Raw genomic sequence first — 22,512 nt, 5'->3', positions numbered from 1 at the left:
TTTTTTCCGAGCTGGGGACCGAACCCAGGGCCTTGCGCTTGGTAGGCAAGCGCTCTACCACTGAGCTAAATCCCCAACCCTTCTCCCTAACTTTTTGTGACAATGTATAACAGGACTTCTCCTTCTCTGATGCTTCAAGATGCTAAGAGAACAGCACCTGTAGCCTGCCTCTAGGACTAGCAGCTCGTCTATAGGAAGTCACCACAACCTTAGTGTGGAAGCATGAATGAGCCAGGAGTTTAGCATGCCCACCACTCCAGTGCAGCCAGCAAAACAAACCAGAGATGTCAGCTTGGCTCCGTGAGTCTGCAGTAAAGTTGGACACCTCCTCCTTATTGCATTGTCATTTCCTACTCTCCAGAAGACCAAGTCATTGCCAAGGCTGTTGGCCTCCTGGACTGGTTTTGGTTTTTGTTTGCTTGTTGCTTTGTTTTTTGTTTTTCACCAAACCGCATGGCAGCCATTTGCTCAGCTGATATCCAAACCATAAAAAGCCACCTTTGACTTGTGTGAAATGGACTGTGGGGTGAGGCTTCCTGTTTTAGGATGGGAATCTCTGCAGCAGCTTTCACAGAAACAAGCATCTTGGAGCTGTCTCTCCTGCAGACCTAGGGAAACTCCACATAGGCATACTTTTGTGCTTCAGCCAGGAGGCAGCCATGTTTGATGACACTCACTTCCGGTCTCTTTTCTTCTGCAAAATCAATCCTCTCCTGAAGGAGTTGCTGCTTATCCTGGTATTTGAAACAAGGCTAACCCTTACTCTTCTTGTGCCTTCTCAAGTTATCCTAGATTAATCAGGCTGACAGGATAGCTTTTGTTGTTATTCTGGAGGAGCTCCTATTAAACAAAGAACAAGTATTAAGAACTGAAAAAGTGGCAACACCCCCTCGCCCATTGTTAGCAGCCACATTTGAATTCCACAGGACCAACAAAGGAAACCCCTGTATTCAGATCTGAGTAGCTCTAGGTGGAGCTTCCCACAAACCCAGAGGCTAAATAAAAGCCTCTTTAGCAAGAAGGGTCCAGATAAAGACTTCAAGACTGAAGACATACTTGTAGGCTAGGCTAGTGAATTTACATTTAACATTTGAAATTCAGAAAACCTGGATAACTTATCACCAAATAGAAGTCAAGACAATTGGAGAGAACTGACCATAGAAAACATTCTAGAGAGCATCAGATACTTTGACTGATAAGCCATAAAGCACTTGCTACAGTTTACTGAGAAGTCAGGAGCTTCTGGGAGCAGCTCATGACCCTGACTTAGATATCTTGCCTTGGATCCTTACAAGAGGTGGTTGGCCTGGCTGATGTCATTGGCACAGACTTTGTAAGGACAGCATGAAGTCTAAGTGGAATCTGGAGATAAATAGTGCTTTTGCATTCTAGAAATTTCAGTTTGGATCTGGGGAGATAAATAGGTGCACCCCAGCTCCCTATACATGAGATCTTTGCATCCTGGAAGGACACTGTGTTAACATTTTGGGTGACAACCCACCTCTTAGTCTGACCCTGACTTAACTCCCACCTTCAGTGGTTCTTTCTTCTGACTCCAGGAGTTTCTCCTATGCCACTATGTCCCCTCCCCCATTGTCTTCTGTTCCTTTTGTCCTTATACCTGCCCTGCCTTTCTGTCCTTCTGCAAAATTTCTTTTCTCCTCTGACCTCCTTTCCTTCTTTGAATGTGCACTCTCTATCTTGTCTCTGTCTCCCTCTCCATCATGCTTTCCCCCTCCCCGAAGCCGTCCCTCCTTAATGATTCCAGCTAATCAGTTTGCCAACCTCTCCGATCAACGTGATTCAACAGTCCTTTCTGGGGCTCACATGACAGGTCGTGTATGTTAGTCACAAAACACCAAGAATGCCCCAGAGGAATGGAGACCACAGACAAGATTACTCCCAGCTCTGACATGCAAAACACAGCACTCAGCACTAAATAAACTAGGGAAGTGTTCACCAAAGCCTGCGTGTATGGCATTGCAGCCTCCAGGCCAGGATAATTACATACTGACTTTTAGTCTAGTTTACATTCAGAATTTAGAACAGACTAACTTCTTGATTTAAGAAGGACAGCTTTCAACTGTGATGTTTAACTCAGACTTCCAAGGAGAATCTGTGTGTGTACAACACTTTGTACGTGATACTCGGCAGCCTTGGTGACTGACCTGGCCCCTAAAATATGCTCACCTCTGCCCAAAACACCCATCTGTACCTATAGTTACACAGGGCTAAAGAATTAAAAGCATAAGTGTAGGGAGAAAAGGGGCCTAAAACAAATCACACAGTTCTCCCATCAAATTAAACTGTCCATAGATTTTTCACTGAAATTAGTAATTTAACCAAGAATATCAACTGTCCAGCATATCCACTTCACAGGTTGGGTGATGAGTTCTGTCAGGGAGAGATGATCAGCCCATGGCCAGCCGGTCTTCTCTATCCTTGCGCATCATACCTAGAGCTTTAGAAATCCAGCTAGCTTCTTGAATACAGTATCAAATTCCATCAGCCCTAATAGCCTCATTTTTAGATTCTAGAAATTTCTGAAAATACTTCAGAAAAGCAAGAGTCACAAGATATATTTAAAGAGATTCAGTCTACATACAATGGAGTTTAGGACACAGACAAAAATCTTCACACACCAATGCCTTTGCACATTGGAAAGAAGCATACCAAGTACTTTATTAAACAGAATCACAGCCATCTTGTAAGGAAAACAGAATGGGACTCATCCGTACTCTATTTCTGATGTTTCAGGGCCTGTGAGAAGATGGTGCTTTAAAGCCACAAAATTTTATCACAACAGAACTTACTGTTCCATGGGATGAAAAACCTTTGTTCCAGCCTTTTCCATCCCTCTTGTATGTTTAAGCTAAAACAACTACCAACTGGGAGTGCTATAAGGGACTGTTGGGGTATCTTATTCTATATTTCATCCCACCACATGCTGTGCCTTCAGAAAACATGTTTTGAGTAAGAATAAAACATAAATCATGAGTGGTGCATAGTATCAAAGATTCTAGCACAAGAGTTAAACCTATCACAAAAGTTCTTAACTTGATCAAAGCATACCATAGGAAATATAATTTGTAAACAGTGATGCTTAGAAATAATTCCCTACAACTAAAGTCATCCCTACAATTAGACAGCATACGGAAATACAAAGGCTCTTCGAGTTCTAGGAGGAGACCACCTATTGCTTAACAGGGCCTCAACAACTGGATACAACATGGAGAGCAATGGAGGCAGAGGAGAGAACCCCAAAGTGGGCAGAAGGGGGAGAAATCCTGCCAAGGTGGAGTTCAGAACCTCAGGCCAGTGTGTGAAGCCTCGGGGCCAGCCTGTGCAACCAGGCTTAAACAAAAACACACTCCTTTCCAGAACAGCATACCATAATTCAGAGCTTCTACATCAAACCATTCATAATATCCACATGAAACTCCAGAGGCGCCTCCGTGTAGTCTGACCCACAATGACTAAGATTCGTAATTAGCAGACAATGGTTTGCTTTAACAAAAAGAGAAAAAGAAACCATTGCAAAACGAGCCCATTTAAGATGCATATTTTCATTCAATTAAAGAGTAGCTTCCTATAATCAGACAAAGAATAGATGATATTAAAATTAGATCATATATCTAACAAAACTCTCCTTCTTGGTGGATCAGTGATATACAACAACAGGTTATACTCTGTCAAGATTTTAAGATTGTCCAATTAAACCTTATCTTTTAAATTCACGTCTCCGACTTTATATAAGAAACACACGTTTTCTTTGTCAGGCATTTATATTTTATACAGGATGTTCACAGTTTGAGAAGAGTCAACTTGAAAGGATTTTTAGTGTTTTGGGACCTAAAGGAGTGTACCTATAGGTAATGCAGTTTGCCAAGCTCATCAGAGAAATAGATGCCAATAAAGAGCCAAAGGGAGATTCTGGATCTGAAAATTATAAAATCAAAATTAGTCTTATAGTGGAGATGACCAAAGACACTGGTGAACTTGAATGTCCAATAGGATTTCCCCAGGCTGCAAGCCAGAAGGAGGAACATGGAAACCATGCAAGCTAAGAAGCTATGACAAAACCAAAACTGGTCTAGTAGATGCCAGTTGTGTAGGAAAAGAGACAGAGTGGCAACATCTGGAAATGGTGGCCATAACTTCCTCCAGTATGGTAAAGACATTTCATTTGCATCTTCAAGAAATGCAGAGTCAAAGACCTCAGACCACAAGTGCATAGAACATCCTCCTTCAAATGCTTCTCATCGTTTCTTTCGCACCGCGACTGTCTTTCGCATGGCTTCTGATATGGCTGAGGTTAGAAAACAGGTTCCTCCTTTTTGTCCTCATGGGGCATGATAAGAACACTTCATTTTAGTACATCACAGCTTCTCAAATGTTTTAATTCCACCTATGAGAATTGAACGGTAATTTTGAACTGTAAAACAAACACTGGTATTTTCCAAGCAAATGGTCAGAAGAAGCAAGCTGGAGTAGCCATTCTAAAATCAAATAAAATCAATTTTCAACTAAAAGTCATAAAAAAAGATAAGAAAGGACACTTCATATTCATCAAAGGAAAAATCCACCAAGATGAACTCTCAATCCTAAATATCTATGCCCCAAATACAAGGGCACTTACATATGTAAAAGAAACCTTACTAAAGCTCAAAACACACATTGCACCTCACACAATAATAGTGGGAGATTTCAACACTCCACTCTCATCAATGGACAGATCATGGAAACAGAAATTAAACAGAGATGTAGACAGACTAAGAGAAGTCATGAGCCAAATGGACTTAACGGATATTTATAGAACATTCTATCCTAAAGCAAAAGGATATACCTTCTTCTCAGCTCCTCATGGTACTTTCTCCAAAATTGACCATATAATTGGTCAAAAAACGGGCCTCAACAGGTACAGAAAGATAGAAATAATCCCATGCGTGCTATCGGACCACCACGGCCTAAAACTGGTCTTCAATAACAATCAAGGAAGAATGCCCACATATACTTGGAAATTGAACAATGCTCTACTCAATGATAACCTGGTCAAGGAAGAAATAAAGAAAGAAATTAAAAACTTTTTAGAATTTAATGAAAATGAAGGTACAACATACCCAAACTTATGGGACACAATGAAAGCTGTGCTAAGAGGAAAACTCATAGCCCTGAGTGCCTGCAGAAAGAAACAGGAAAGAGCATATGTCAGCAGCTTGACAGCACACCTAAAAGCTCTAGAAGAAAAAGAAGCAAATACACCCAGAAGGAGTAGAAGGCAGGAAATAATCAAACTCAGAGCTGAAATCAACCAAGTAGAAACAAAAAGGACCATAGAAAGAATCAACAGAACCAAAAGTTGGTTCTTTGAGAAAATCAACAAGATAGATAAACCCTTAGCCAGACTAACGAGAGGACTCAGAGAGTGCGTCCAAATTAACAAAATCAGAAATGAAAAGGGAGACATAACAACAGATTCAGAGGAAATTCAAAAAATCATCAGATCTTACTATAAAAACCTATATTCAACAAAACTTGAAAATCTTCAGGAAATGGACAATTTCCTAGACAGATACCAGGTACTGAAGTTAAATCAGGAACAGATAAACCAGTTAAACAACCCCATAACTCCTAAGGAAATAGAAGCAGTCATTAAAGGTCTCCCAACCAAAAAGAGCCCAGGTCCAGACGGGTTTAGTGCAGAATTCTATCAAACCTTCATAGAAGACCTCGTACCAATATTATCCAAACTATTCCACAAAATTGAAACAGATGGATCACTACCGAATACCTTCTACGAAGCCACAATTACTCTTATACCTAAACCACACAAAGACACAACAAAGAAAGAGAACTTCAGACCAATTTCCCTTATGAATATTGACGCAAAAATACTCAACAAAATTCTGGCAAACCGAATCCAAGAGCACATCAAAACAATCATCCACCATGACCAAGTAGGCTTCATCCCAGGCATGCAGGGATGGTTTAATATACGGAAAACCATCAACGTGATCCATTATATAAACAAACTAAAAGAACAAAACCACATGATCATTTCATTAGATGCTGAGAAAGCATTTGACAAAATTCAACACCCCTTCATGATAAAAGTCCTGGAAAGAATAGGAATTCAAGGCCCATACCTGAACATAGTAAAAGCCATATACAGCAAACCAGTTGCTAACATTAAACTAAATGGAGAGAAACTTGAAACAATCCCACTAAAATCAGGGACTAGACAAGGCTGCCCACTCTCTCCCTACTTATTCAATATAGTTCTTGAAGTTCTAGCCAGAGCAATCAGACAACAAAAGGAGGTCAAGGGGATACAGATCGGAAAAGAAGAGGTCAAAATATCACTATTTGCAGATGATATGATAGTATATTTAAGTGATCCCAAAAGTTCCACCAGAGAACTACTAAAGCTGATAAACAACTTCAGCAAAGTGGCTGGGTATAAAATTAACTCAAATAAATCAGTTGCCTTCCTCTATACAAAAGAGAAACAGGCCGAGAAAGAAATTAGGGAAATGACACCCTTCATAATAGACCCAAATAATATAAAGTACCTCGGTGTGACTTTAACAAAGCAAGTAAAAGATCTGTACAATAAGAATTTCAAGACACTGAAGAAGGAAATTGAAGAAGACCTCAGAAGATGGAAAGATCTCCCATGCTCATGGATTGGCAGGATTAATATAGTAAAAATGGCCATTTTACCAAAAGCGATCTACAGATTCAATGCAATCCCCATCAAAATACCAATCCAATTCTTCAAAGAGTTAGACAGAACAATTTGCAAATTCATCTGGAATAACAAAAAACCCAGGATAGCTAAAGCTATCCTCAACAATAAAAGGACTTCAGGGGGAATCACTATCCCTGAACTCAAGCAGTATTACAGAGCAATAGTGATAAAAACTGCATGGTATTGGTACAGAGACAGACAGATAGACCAATGGAATAGAATTGAAGACCCAGAAATGAACCCACACACCTATGGTCACTTGATTTTTGACAAAGGAGCCAAAACCATCCAATGGAAAAAAGATAGCATTTTCAGCAAATGGTGCTGGTTCAACTGGAGGTCAACATGTAGAAGAATGCAGATCGATCCATGCTTATCACCCTGTACAAAGCTTAAGTCCAAGTGGATCAAGGACCTCCACATCAAACCAGACACACTCAAACTAATAGAAGAAAAACTAGGGCAGCATCTGGAACACATGGGCACTGGAAAAAATTTCCTAAACAAAACACCAATGGCTTACGCTCTAAGATCAAGAATCGACAAATGGGATCTCATAAAACTGCAAAGCTTCTGTAAGGCAAAGGACACTGTGGTTAGGACAAAACGGCAACCAACAGATTGGGAAAAGATCTTTACCAACCCTACAACAGATAGAGGCCTTATATCCAAAATATACAAAGAACTCAAGAAGTTAGACCGCAGGGAGACAAATAACCCTATTAAAAATGGGGTTCAGAGCTAAACAAAGAATTCACAGCTGAGGAATGCCGAATGGCTGAGAAACACCTAAAGAAATGTTCAACATCTTTAGTCATAAGGGAAATGCAAATCAAAACAACCCTGAGATTTCACCTCACACCAGTGAGAATGGCTAAGATCAAAAACTCAGGGGACAACAGATGCTGGCGAGGATGTGGAGAAAGAGGAACACTCCTCCATTGTTGGTGGGATTGCATACTGGTACAACCATTCTGGAAATCAGTCTGGAGGATCCTCAGAAAATTGGACATTGAACTGCCTGAGGATCCAGGTATACCTCTCTTGGGCATATACCCAAAAGATGCCCCAACATATAAAAGAGACACGTGCTCCACTATATTCATTGCAGCCTTATTTATAATAGCCAGAAGCTGGAAAGAACCCAGATGCCCTTCAACAGAGGAATGGATACAGAAAATGTGGTACATCTACACAATGGAATATTACTCAGCTATCAAAAACAACGACTTTATGAAATTCGTAGGCAAATGGTTGGAACTGAAAAATATCATCCTGAGTGAGCTAACCCAATCACAGAAAGACATACATGGTATGCACTCATTGATAAGTGGCTATTAGCCCAAATGCTTGAATTACCCTAGATGCCTAGAACAAATGAAACTCAAGACGGATGATCAAAATGTGAATGCTTCACTCCTTCTTTAAAAGGGGAACAAGAATACCCTTGGCAGGGAAGAGAGAGGCAAAGATTAAAACAGAGACTGAAGGAACACCCATTCAGAGCCTGCCCCACATGTGGCCCATACATATACAGCCACCCAATTAGACAAGATGGATGAAGCAAAGAAGTGCAGACCGACAGGAGCCGGATGTAGATCGCTCCTGAGAGACACAGCCAGAATACAACAAATACAGAGGCGAATGCCAGCAGCAAACCACTGAACTGAGAATAGGATCCCCGTTGAAGGAATCAGAGAAAGAACTGGAAGAGCTTGAAGGGACTTGAGACCCCATATGTACAACAATGCCAAGCAACCAGAGCTTCCAGGGACTAAGCCACTACCTAAAGACTATACATGGACTGACCCTGGACTCTGACCTCATAGGTAGCAATGAATATCCTAGTAAGAGCACCAGTGGAAGGGGAAGCCCTGGGTCCTGCTAAGACTGAACCCCCAGTGAACTAGACTGGTGGGGGGAGGGCGGCAATGGGGGGAGGGTTGGGAGGGGAACACCCATAAGGAAGGGGAGGGGGGAGGGGGATGTTTGCCCAGATACCGGGAAAGGGAATAACACTCAAAATGTATATAAGAAATACTCAAGTTAATAAAAAAAAAAAAAAAAGAAATAGTCTTGTGTCCCAGACCACAGGCTGAGCTTGGAAGTCAGGATGTCATGAATTTAAGACTGTCTCAGAGAGAAACCAAGTTTTTCCTTTCTTTAGTCTTCAGTTTATCCCATAATAGAATAAGTAGAGACATTCTGAAACTCAGTAACTTCCCTCTTCCAAAATCTTAAGTTTGGGGCAGGTGAGGCTGTACATTGTGACCTTTGCTGTTTATCTACACCAACTGCCTGGCATTGGATACCAGGAACCATCCTCTTTGGTCTTAGCATGACTTTTCTTGCTTTGCATAGAGCTGTGAATCAACATTAGATGTTCAGGGCCTCTGAAGACCTTAAAATTTCAAAATCACACAAGTTCTTTGACTATCATTACGTTGGCACGTCTAGCTACTGAGCGAATGTGGGCACAGTGTGTTATGTTGCTTTCCAGATATTTCTCCCTATCAAAGAGGCTCAGAGGCTTGTGGAAGGGTTCACTTCTTGGCTCATCTTTTCCTCAGGCTGAAAATTAGCTTTCCAACTGAAGCCAATGCTGTGCATTTGGTTGGCCTACACCACAGGTTATCAGGGTGTGGTAAAGTTTCTGAGACTCCGTCTCTTCTCACGAACGATACCAGGTCCCCTGCCAACATTGATTCCCCTTTTGCAGGCTTCATTGCAGATACGTTAAAGGTCGCACTTTTCTCTCTTACTATCTCTGTTATTACCATCATCATAATCGGGAAGAATTTAAACAACATACCGTGCTTCGCACAAAGGCGCGAGCTGCCAAAGGCTCCGGGACGGAGGTTAGTCATCTGCGCTGTCAGTTTTACTCATTGGCTTTGGCAGAAACGTTCATTTCAGTGGGGAAGAATCTGCACATCAGCTGGGACATGTGATCTTTCAGCGTCATTGCCAGTGCCAACTCGTAGTAAATTAGGCGCCAAACTTATTAATAGTGATGAATCCATTAGAGCTGACAGGCGCCTGGCTGTGCTGCCTCAAATTAACCCATGAGTGGTCAGAGGCACTGCCGGTAAACAAGCTCAAAGGCAGATCCTTAAGGGAGCAAATTAAGAGGTCAGAAAAGGAATAGACAGACAGACTTGCCTGCTTCAGACTGAGGATCTGAGCTAAAATTAGACATTTATGGCTTGGCACAAAACCTTAGATTATTGTAAAAACAGGACATTAAAAAAAAAAACTTTCACAACTTGGTGTAGTTGGACTTTCCCTTTTAGTTTGAAACACTTTTTCTTAATGGCATGAAGCATTCAAGAAGAAACGCCAGAGCCCCACCCTGGGGTTCGGTCCGTCTGTTGGCAGCAGGCCCACTTGCATTAAATTTGGTTTATGGAAATTACCACGAGCATTTGAAGACTTTGAAAAGTGATTAATATATTTCAAGCCATACGAATATACTTAGAGAAGCCAAGGGGGAAACACTTAAACAGCACACAAATGAACCCTGACTTGGGGTGTGGAGGGGACAGAGGGATGTTTCTACAAGGACAGGACAATCCAAAAGCATTCTATGTGATAAACATGAAGGGGCCCGATGCCTGGCGGCTATATACTAACTTCTGTCCAGAAATGCAGTGTGATACACTATAACCATCTTAAACAACCTGGCCTTTTTTACAGGGAGTAAATTAAATTTTTAATAGTTTTCTGGTCTGTCCAATCAGGCAAAATGCAAAATTTCTTCAGAGTGGCATTAACCATTCATAGTATCTTTCATTTTAATGCCCCACCCCAAATTTTGTATCTTCAATATGAGCAGTATTCACTCTCAGGATATTCAGATATTTGAATGTTTAAGCCATTATGTTTGGAATTTGTAAGACAACAGAATTATTCATAGCGAGAGATACAGTCCTAGAAACCTGCATGCTGGACTACAGAGCTAAGGAGCAACTTCAGCTCTAGTAGTCAAGTGTACTGCAGCCCAGCTCTGCTTCACATTGGACATTCCTAAGGAGTGAGGATGATGGGATACAATTATTTCCTAATGTATCACTGTGGACTTCATAGATGAGCAGAGCTGCAGAACTGTGATACACATTGTTTGAAGGGGCTAAGAATGACTCAGTTTAAAGGAATGTATCTGGTATCAGTAGAGACATCTTTGAGAACATGACATAGCTGGTGTACTTCTGTGACATTCTTCAATGCTAAAATCTGTTGCCCAGGGTCTATTATCATGGTGGTCCCAAAACAAAGATAGGATTGAATCTCTTCTACTGGGAAAGTTTGTGGCAATCCTCACCCAGCATCCTTGGAGCCTCAGTGATTTTATTTGTCCCACATCCTATCCAGTACCTTAAAAAAATGGTGAAAGAATTTGTCTTAGGAAGACAGAACACCAATGCACGGCAACTTCCTAAGTCCAGCTGCCTATTACCTCGCTTATGTTGAAAAAGGCCTATAGCTGATGGTTCAGTTCAGACTTAGACCATGAAGATTGTAGAGAGATCCTATTTGAAGCTCCTGAGTTTCTTGTTTTCCTACCCAAACTCCAGCCTACTTTAAAATTATATGATTTCTAATAGAAATGAAATCTTTGTGACATAGATAAAACTAAATTCTTTTTTGACATTTAAGATAATCAACATTGAATCCTTATGAGTTTTCCTAAGCATAAGGTTTCTGTATAGTAGAGAGTCTCACTTCCTTGACAGGCTCACAGAGCTATCTATCAACATCCCAAAGATGGGCTCTGTTGTGGCCCAGAGGCTGTATCTCCTCACTCATTAGTTCAAAGTTTGATGGTTCCAAATGCATTTTTTACATATCCAACTATTTTAAATTAGCCCAAAGCAAGCATATTTTTCGGCAGTCAGAGTCTGCCTGATTGCATGCCATGCACAACCTCATTCTGACAATGTTTAAGTCATTAGGTAAATATATCCTTGCAGTTACAAGTCCCCCAGCTGTGCTGCCTTGGGGAGCCACCTTACCCAGGGACTCCCTACCATGAGCTATGTTTTGAGTGAAGTTCAAGTTTTCTCAAAAGCCACTAGATTTAGTCATTATCGTAGCACCCTTGGGTGGTGAGGCTTACTGGGAGGTACTATGATCACAGGAGTTACACCCTACAAAAAAAATTATGAACCTAATCTTTCTTCTTGCTCCCTGACCCAAAATGTAACTATGTTTTCCAGTGACTGTGTCACTATTTAATATTCATTATGGACTCATATCTTGAGCCCGAGCCTGTACTACATTGTTCGGAACTTGAACCTTTAAAGCTGAGAGTGGAATCTGGTATTTTGTTACAGTGATGCATAGCTGACCGCTATAGCCCTCTAGATCCTTCTCAGGTTGCCCTTGCCCCTCCTGGGTGGCATGCTGGGAAGGGATTTGTTCTGGCAGCCCTAAGCAAATTTAGGATATTAGTTGTTCCCTTGGCTATCTCCTGGCATCTTAAAGCACCTGACTCTGTTTAATGGGAAGGAATTCAAATCCAAGAAATCCTTTCAGTACCAGAATTGTAAAAGTTAAGAGAGCATGCTGACAACAATTTTACAACCAGGACTCAAAACTGAAAGGATCAGTGGGCATATTTCAGAATATCTGTGACTATTGCCTTTGTATTTTTGTTTCTGCCACTGTGAAAACACTGAGCAAAAACAACTTTAGAGGAAAGGGTTTATTTGTCTTACAGAGTTTCACTGAGGGAAGCCAAGGCAGGCATTCAGGCAGGGCAGGAATCTGGAGGCAGAATTGAAAGGGAGCTCTGCTTTCCCTGAGGCTTGCTTGCTCAGTCTACTTTCTTCTAGGACTAAGGATAACCTGCCCAGGAGTGTCACCACCCATAATCAGCTGGGCCCTTTACACCAGTCATTAACCAAGACAATGCCCCACAGGGTTGCCTCTAGGCCAATGTGATAAGAGTTCCAAATGGCTCTAGCTTGTGTGGAACAAAACTAATCAGCATGGTCCTCCAAAGAAAATGTGATGTAAGAGAGAGTCCCTAGCCTTCATTTGGGAGTTTATAAACTTAAAGTCCCTGAAAGTAAACATTCACTGTTTTCACTCTCTAGATAAGCAGCTGATTTTATTTCCTGTCTTTGAGTTTGTCATATTGCCTTTTGGGTTAAGCAGGGCCCAGAGGAACACAAAGCTCACAGAGAAACCATCACCAGGCATTCTGACCAACCCTACTGCAGAACTGAAATGATCACTCCATCAGACAGTGTGACATGTAGGAGTGGCTTCAATATATGTGACCCCAACCAACAGATATGGGCTCTGAGGAAAAGCGATCCAAAGAGGTGAGATGACAAACCCCACCGCAGTGCCTGAGTGGAGCTCTCTTAGCAAAGGGCTCTTCAGCATACCAGGTACAGAGGCAGAGCTGCTGGGTCTTGTTATGCCTGTGTCTAATTTGGCAGGGGAACCTCTGTACCTGCTCCATTTTACATTTCTATCAATAGGATGAAGAGATTCCCTTTCTCCATGTCTTTGCAGATACTTGTCTTTTGCTGAAGGGACACATGTTTTCATGACCACTGAAGCATTGTTCATGATGACAAAAGTATCCACTCGTGAGTGAATGGATGAAGAAATTATGACACCAGATGTATAGACAGATATGATAGATAGATGATAGACAGACAGACAGACAGACAGATAGAATATTAGAGTTTTGTTGATGTGGAAAGACATCATGACCATGGCAACTCTTATAAAGGAAAACATTTGATTGGGACTTGCTTACAATTTCAGAGGTTTAGTCCATTATCATCATAGTGAAAAGCATAGCAGTGTGCAGGTAGATGAGGAACTGGAGGAGCTGAGATTCTATATCTTGATCTACAGAAGAAGACATCATGTGCCACACTGAGAACAGCTTGAACATAGGAGATCTCAAAGCCTGACCCCCACAGTGACACATTTCCTCTAGCAGAGTCATACCTATTCCAACAAGGCTACTGGGGCCATAACTGTTCAAATCAATAAGATAGATAGATAGATAGATAGATAGATAGATAGATAGATAGATAGACAGACAGGCAGATAGGCAGACAGATGGATGATAGACAAAAATGGAAAGCCTGACATCTGTAAGAATATGGATGAATATGAATACTGTGCTAGGTGAAATAAAACAGGCACAGAAAGACAAGACCAAATCATTTTATTTATATATGAAATTTCAAAAATAAATTCACAGAAGCAGAGAATAGAATGATAGTTTCCAGGGTGGTGAGGCAGTCAAAAGCACCAAGATTGAGACATGCAGGATACGTATGCTTCAGAGATTTAATATGAATGCTGTAACTGTGACTAACAATACACTGCTGAGCCCTGAGTGATTCCTTCACACACTCAAGGTCCATATAAGGTTATAGACATCAGTGATCCTGGCTGTACTAATCATGACATCATGTACAGGTTCATCAAATTACCATGTCTCTTACTCTAAAGAACACCGTTTTATTATAGTAGGGATTGAGCCTAGAGTCTTTGTGCAAGCACTCCACTGCGTTCTATCCCTAGACTTCTTTTTACTTCCTATTTTAGGACAGGTCTCCCTAAGTTGCTTCCATTGGCCTTGATCCCAACCTGTATCCCAGGTAGACCTTGAACTTTAGATTCTTCCACTGCATCCTCCAAGTTATCTATTACTACAAATCTGGGCCCCAATTTTCTTGTTTATTTTCTTGTTTATTTCTTGTTCATTAGGTATCTGTGGCTGGCCTAGAATTCACTACGTAGACCAGGCTGACCTAGAACCCATAATAAAGAGATCTACTTGCCCCTGCCTCCTGAGTGCGGGAATTAAAGATGTGTGCCACCACTCCTGGGGTACATTTTATAATAAAAATAAGCTAGAAAATGAAAAAACATGAAACAGAAAACAAGAAGAAAGAAGGAAATAATAACAATCAATATAACAATTGATGCCATTGAAATCAGAAGAGCGAGAAAACACGGATGAAATCAAGAATTTATTTGAGAAAAACAATAAAATTAACAAACTCTATCCAGACTGATCAGAAAAAAGAAGAAATGTACCAATTTCAAACTAGTGTGGGAATAGCTCACATATTTCACAGACATTAAAATAATTAGGTAACTGTGTCATCTATGAAGTTGACAACTCTGGTGAAGTGACACATTTTTCAAAAAGAAAAAGTAAAAATCTATTAGAGTTTACTTAAGAAATAGATAACCCAAATGGTCCTATATAAAGAAACTGAATCTTCGGTTTAAACTTCTCCACAAAGAAAGCTCAAGGCCTAGATGGTTTTGCTGAGCCATTCTACAGAACATTTAAGGATGAAATATCACCAAATCTATGCAAATAATCCCCAAGAGGCTGAAAAGGAGGGAATACATTCAAACTCAGTCTACCAGGCTTGCATTAAAGATACTCAAGTAAAATAAAATGCCAATTTAAAAGTGACCCAAATTTGTATAGGCATTAGTATACTATAATGACTTAAAATCAGTTACATCAAATCCACATAGCTATAGATCATAATGAGTACATATATCACATCATGACTGAGTTCATCCCAGGAAAGCATGGTTGGCTTGACTTTCAAACCTGAACTATTGTATTTTATCACAATGACAAACTAGAAAAGCAGAGCTGTGTTAAAATAGCAAGGGAGAGAGGAAAAGCACTTTACAAAACCATTCTTTATGGAAACTTCAGAATAGGAAGAAGTCTCCCTTGCTCATGAAGGACCCGGATGGAGCCATCACTGATTACAGGTACTAGGGAAATGTTCTGCCCTTATCAAAAGAAGATAAGGCAGCTGTCCCCACTGCTTAACACTGACTTCAGTTTCTTTAGGTCAACTTCAAAGGCCACATAAACACTTTCTTATATAATTTGCCTGGCCATAGTGTTTTATCAAAGCAATATAAAGGTAACAATATATGCCTATTGCAGAACATCTAATGAAGTATAAGATAAAAACATATATACTGCCACAAATAAGTAAAATTGTCAAGAGCACAGGGACAATATAAAAATAAACAAATATATAGCCAAAGGGGAAAATGACAGCTTAAATGGAGTCCATATAATAGGCATCAACATGGCTTAGTCTGACAGGAGGCGTGAAGGGCCTGTAACACTTGGCTGAGAGAAAGTGAGGAGACCAATGCTGCAGCAGACATGGCTGCTCATGAGTCAGACATTTGTATTTAAGATGTCTGTTCCCCACACAGCATCCAGTTCACATCCCAGCAGGCACTGTTATGCAGACATAAACTCCTTGGATCCTGAACATCACATCAAACGACGTTTCACAGCCCAAACGACTCTGAAAGAGAACAAAATTGGGTTAACTTTCCTGTTTCTAATATGTGTTGTAAAGCTACAAGATCGCAGAGTGGAGAGAACTCAGTCACCAACACACACCCTGCAAGTGTGCAGGCCTCGTTAACATGGGCATTTGCTCCTGCACTCAGTCTTCCTTCATGGACATGGCAGTGATTACTCCTTTCAAAAATTTTATTCTCAGTGACTCTGTAAAGTGGAGAAAGAAAAAAAAAGCTGCTTGTTTGAAGCTATTTCAATTCCTAAGGAAAGAAAGTAGGATCCTACATTGGAGGGTGTCAGGGAGTGAGGGTTAATCCAATGGAGAATATTCCCTGTCAAAGGACCCTGGTCATTTTATCTTCCTGTTTGCAGAACCCAAGGCTATGAAGCTATGAAGGACCCTTCTGTGCATCTGTCACCTGGATTCCTGTCTGGTCCTCAACAGTCACTACCAACTATACTTACAGAGGTGGCCTTTCATGGCCACCTTGCTTTCAGAAGAAAGAAGATAGATAGCTACATGAGACCAGAAATGCATTAGAATAGCGTTGTTCAACCTATAGCGTATCAGTCTCCAAAATTTTTAACTATATATCATTCCAGGAAAAGTTGTGACAATATGCATTGAAGAGACTGTTTATTCATAAGTGACATATGCACATTTGTTCTAGTATATCGATAAACTACAATAAAAGTCACAAAAATGTTTTCTTTAAACGTGAGATGAAGAACAAGTAGACCTAAGCCAGTGTTCCTACCTATCTCTCACTGTGTATTAGCTTTAAAGCCTCAGGTTCAAGACAGGCAAGTTTAGTGGGTGGCCTTGGGATAGCCTCTTTTCCTGTTGCTCTAATAAAATACCTGAGGCTAAATAAATAGCTTTGAAAAGCAAAAGGTTTATTTAGCTTCAGGTTCTGGAGGTCCAAAAGCATGGTGTTAGCTTTTGCTCAGCTGTGCAGAGGTCTCATTCACACGGCAAGACAGGAAACCAGAGAGCTTAGAGACAAGTCTTGCTATTTTATCACTGCTTGCTCTTTCGAGAACAAATTTGTTCCTTCATTTGAAGGAACAATCATAGCAGCCCCTTTAAAACGCTTACCTATGTTTCTTGTCTTTGCTAAATCCATGTTGCTTACATTGTGGAAGCAAGACTTAATATTAATATAATAACGGATGAGCTACATGATTCAGTTTTCAGCTACTATAACAAAATACATGAGGCAGACTAGCTTTTGAAAGGGGTTTCTTTAGTTCACAGTTTTGAAGGTTCAAGTGTATGGCCCCAGTGTTGCGAGGATTTCATAGTGATCAAGGTATCATGGTGGCGATGTTTGTGTGAAAGGAGGCATTTACAGGCTGAGGTAGGAAGCTAGATCAGGATCAAAGGTCAGCCTCAGGCCTTTGAAAACTTATCCTAATGAACTTTTAGGGATTCCATGAGAGTTACCTTCATTTCTTGAAGAAACATTTTCCTCGGTGACCTACAGAACTTATTCTAAGCTCAATCCCTTAAAGAACCATGTGCTCCTCACCCAATCCCATTCTGATAGGCACATTAGAGACTGAGCTTCCAACACAGGAGCCATTAGAAGAAACTCTCAACTCACAGCAAAACCTGAAAGGCCAGGAGAAAGGACAGAAGATATCAACAGTGGGAATCTGGGCCCTGGTGTGGCTGCTATCGAGAGGAAGTAGGCCACATCTCCCTGGCAAAAAAGCAACTGCAGCTCATGCTGAAAATACTCAAAAGCTGGAAAAAAAGTATATTCAACTAGTAAAACTAGTTTCCATTATAAAGTATGTGCGAAATCTACAGCTATATGGGCTCCCCGCCCCCTTGCCTGGCCTTCACTTTCTCCTCCTGGCCAGTTCTGATGTTGGCCTGGGAAGACCCAGCACAACTTACTCCACTGATAGGAGGTAGAACTGAGACAGCACAGCCAAGAAAAGTGGCACCGACTGGTGTAGAACACATAATTACTAGTGTTCACATGCCTACCGGGCTTGACTGCAAATAAGAAACTCGGGAGATGAACATTTGAGTATCTGTCCATTCAGCTGACTCCCTTGTTGAATTTTTACATTTTTTTCAAATTGACACATAATTATAGCTATCTACAGGGTGGGGTTCCCACACAGGTGGATACCGTAGAGTGATCAGATCAACATGCTTTCCACATTCAGCACTCTGCTGCTGGTGTGTGTGTGTGTGTGTGTGTGTGTGTGTGTGTGTGTGTAGAATGTGTAAACTTTTCCCTTAGTTTATTTGAGCAGCATATTAAGACTGAGGTCACTTATTGTATGTTCAAGTCATGAGACATTTCCCACGAAAGGACAAACAGTAAGTATTTTAGATTTTTGGGGCCATAGGTTCTTAGTAATGACCACTAGATGCTGCCCATAAAGCCAATGGGCAGGCATGAAAAGGATTTCACACAAAGAAACAGATGGCAATATGGTTTCCAGACTGCTGATCCAAGGAAACATCACATTTTCAACCACCTTCACTGTGCATCCTGCAGTATGGAAACAAGAATAGGGAAGGTAAGAAGCCCTAAGCCATCAAGAGAGATACAACCAATGTTTGAATCCCAACATTTATACTCTCTATATAGACAGAGTATATCTAACAGCTGGTACCCCTAGTCTCAATTTATAGCCTTGTGTTTTTTAATGTTACAGGTAAGTTTCTTGTTAGTTAGTCTGCCTGTTTTTGTAAATAAACTTCCCGTGGGACACAACCATGGCCTTGTAGTGGTATATTGTCTGTGATCTCTTGGTAAAGGTACAGCTGAATGACCAGAATGAAGCGATAGATATTTGCTGTTTTACCTTTCAGCAAAAAAGATTTGCCAACTGCTGCCTTAAATACGATCCTTGGTACCAGACCTCAAGGATCAGTGCTCTAGAAGATAGCTATTGGTTTCTCTTCCTCCACATGTTTAATGGAGAGGCTCCTCTCCATGTGTACTTTCCAATACAGCATATTCAGAAGGAAAGCAGACACAGACATAATAGCTAACGCAAAGATGATAGAGACCCTACAGCAATCATTCAGCATTCAGCTGATGCAAGCTCTTGAAGCACCCCTTCCGTGTCTGCGGCCTAATTAGGGTGATTACTGCATCTGCCTTGGTAATAGCCATATTTATCTCCCCCAAGTAAATTAAATGCACATGCAAATATTCATCAAATGTCAAGGTATTTTTCATCCTCTGACCTTTGAAAATTTATCAGATAACTTTTTGAAGGAAGAGTCTCTTTTGAACATGCGAGCAAAAGTGAGATCATTGTGATTCCCAAAAGGAGATAATTATTAGAAACAAGTAATGAGGGTAGTTTCAGCCCATGGCTGAGTAGGAAAATGAGATCCAGGCATGTATTGTTTGGACCTTGATGTAATGCTAGACTATAAGGTTGAATGGAACCTGGTTAGCATGGCACTATGAGCCCTCTCTTCCTCCTGTATCCCATCTCCTGCTCATGCATCACTCTACCCTCCCTGCCTGCTTCCTCCTCTCCTTTATTCTCTTCCTTTATTCCTCTATGACCCCTTTTGTATTCTGTGTCTTCTCTTATAGCATGAGCTAGCCTTGCTGTCATCGCTTCCTAGTCTTGGTGGAACAGGAAGCCAGGCCAAGCAGCATAGCATGGTACATGGTTTACAGAGGATTCAAATCACTGCTTCCTCCCACTGAAACTACAGGCAGGGTATAGATATGGTTAGTAGTCTTCATCTGGAGCTATGTTCTTTCGGTCCTAAAAGTCATGTCTTTAGCAGCCCAGAATGATCTGCTTTAGCAAGAGTCTTAATGGATAAATAACTGCATTCCCTGTACATGTTTATTTAAGGTTATTGTGATTGTCATCTAAAATCCCTTATTCTAAGACAGGACTAAGGAAAATGGGGCTGGAAAACAGCACAGGCTTGGAAATCACTAAGTAAGACAAGTGAAACTCCATTTCTATCAGTAGCCCCTAAAAGCCTCAGCCTTTCTCAAGTGCAAATTCTTGCCCAGGGGTGGAAAGCTTGGATGGAGTCTAGGTGCTCAGCATCTGAATAGATTTCCTTGACTCTTGAGACCACATTGTCCGATGTCCATTAGTTCCCCCACATGCATGTTTATCCCTCTATTCACCGGAGTACACACACAAACTCCGAGAATCTATCCACAGTCTGAGCATAGACGAGGAAGGAGGGCGGGCCGATGGGTCAGAGAAGCAAGCTTGGAGCTGCAGCCATTGGCAAAGGAGGAAAATCGAACACGTGAGAGAAAACAAAGAGGAATGGCTGGCCTCAGTGCGGGTGATTAAGTGGCAAGGCCAAAGGAGGACCCCAAAGATAAAAATTTAGGCTTCGTGGAAGCCCAAGGGTGTCACATGCATTGTGAGAGCATCACACTGAACGCTTTTGAACAGAAGAAATGCAGGTTGATATTTCACTGAGGAAAGACATTGGCTCAAGGAGTCTCTCTGGAAAGACTCTCTGTCAGGCAAAGCCTGGACAGTACTTCCTGTCGACCTGACTGTGGCCCGGTAGGAACTTCCTGTCGTGGTGCTGCAAGACTAAATGAGCTGAATCTCACAGTGTCGAAGGGGACATGCAAAACAAATCTGTTTCGTGGGGCTGGTGATGAAACTTAGGTCATCACACACACTGGACCGTTGCTGATAATGATCTGCATCCTATTTTTCAAAATAATTTGTAGAACAAGACTTGAAAGGTTTGTTTGATCAAATGTGTACAAAACCAGGTTTTGCTCAGGATGTGTTAAAAATTAACATTTGTCTTCATGACTCAAGGACTTTTATTTTATTTTTTTTAATAAAACACGACACAATGGGGAAGTTGTTTAAAACACGTTTCACACTGAACTTAAGTGGGCCTGTCCATGTTCTTTACAGACTGCGGACTTTAAGCATCATTCAGATGCATATCAATGTCCTTAACTGCTGTATTAGCTGACACCACAGTTGGTGTTCTGGTTTTAAAAGGGTCAGAACCATGGGAAAATTACCCAAATGAAGGGGGCCTTTGAACTTACAAAACAAAAAGAAACAAACAAACAAACAAACAAAAAACAAACAAACAAAAACGCAGGTAAGTTGCTAAAAATGCATTGAATTCATTGAATTCATGCATGACTGAAGAGAATTTTTACGTCAGAAACTCCTATGGCAGTAGAGGAATTCTCTTCTTTTGAATTAATCTTGGCAAAATTGTCTAGGAAAAAAATAAACATTTTTTTTGAAAATAGGTATAATTGTATTTCTTGTCTGGGTCAATGGTAAGAAAGAAGGAAAAGATTAAATGTGATTCATAGCTCAATGTTATGGCTTTTATAATGGCCTGCAAGAGGGGCTGGGGATTTAGCTCAGTGGTAGAGCGCTTACCTAGGAAGCGCAAGGCCCTGGGTTTTTTCCCAGCTCCGAAAAAAAAGAACCAAAAAATAAATAAATAAATAATGGCCTGCAAGAAATCTCTCTTGGGTTTTATCTTAAAAGATCATGTTTAACTTTTAGAAATATGAAACAGATTAAAAGTCTGTATCCTCTCTGTACAAAAATAATAAGCCCAGGTGATACAAACAGATCCAGATCGAGTAAGCCTACTAGTTTTGATGAAGTAATTTAAACATGGGCTACTTAATACCCACAGTGGTGTCTTTGTACACCCATAGTGTACCATGCAGAATATCCTCTCCAAATACATGATCAATATAATTAATTCGAGAATTTCATCTCACGTTGACTCACCAAGTGTGCACCACAATTAGTCCCCATGCCCACACAGACCAAATTAAGATCCTTTTCACTCATTTAGCTGCAAAACTGATCTGAAAGTGAGCAAACATGCCTTATCCTTCTCTTCCTCATTCTCTTCTTCCCCCTCTACTCTTCCACCATTCTCTCCATTTTCTTCCCTCTATCCTTCTTCCTACCCTTTCATTTGCTTCCTCTTCATGGTCCTTTCTCCCTTTCCTCCTCCTTTCCACTCTTTTCCCTCTTTCCTGAATTATCATTTATTGGACTAAATGCATAAATTTTAATCAAATCAACTTAAAACCAATCATTAGTAAATCTCAATCCTTCAAGGCTTGTCAAAAAGATGACATAGGATGTTGGCCCTGGTCCCAGGAAGGACTGCAGGGGACAATCATTTGTCTCAGAAGCTATCTGTGCTTGGCAAAGGGCTGACCCTGATGAAGGTGATATCTTCTTGTGGCACCACGACTCTCATACTCTACACCAAGAATATCATCAGGTTCCTGAGCTATCTGCAAAGAAGTTCCGTGCCAACAAAACCCAGAATGGAGTCCTATTAACTGTCGCGGTAGACATAAAATTCAGCTATTTAAGAACAAAACAATTCTTGTAACTCAAGAATCAAAAAGAAGGAAACAGTCTAAAGATGTCAAGCCAT

The 22,512-nt window shown here is 40.9% G+C and overlaps 1 long non-coding RNA gene across 5 annotated transcripts in view; it reads right to left on the bottom strand.

Annotated features, from left to right (window-relative positions):
* Positions 1 to 13,929: 13,929 nt before the first annotated feature.
* The window catches only part of LOC148000113 (uncharacterized), a 56,519-nt gene continuing 47,936 nt past the window's right edge, over positions 13,930 to 22,512 (bottom strand). For 2 of the 5 annotated variants that reach the window (XR_015642020.1, XR_015642022.1), the window contains one exon: positions 13,930 to 16,089. This is a non-coding gene — a long non-coding RNA (uncharacterized LOC148000113). The remainder of the gene's footprint in view (positions 16,090 to 22,512) is intronic. The other 3 variants (XR_015642023.1, XR_015642021.1, XR_015642024.1) reach the window with 3 other exon arrangements.

The sequence above is a fragment of the Rattus norvegicus genome, chromosome 17, assembly GCF_021556685.1.
Source record: "Rattus norvegicus strain SHRSP/BbbUtx chromosome 17, alternate assembly SHRSP_T2T, whole genome shotgun sequence".
Taxonomy (NCBI): Eukaryota; Metazoa; Chordata; class Mammalia; order Rodentia; family Muridae; genus Rattus; species Rattus norvegicus.
This window is presented reverse-complemented; position numbering and strand designations above follow the sequence as displayed.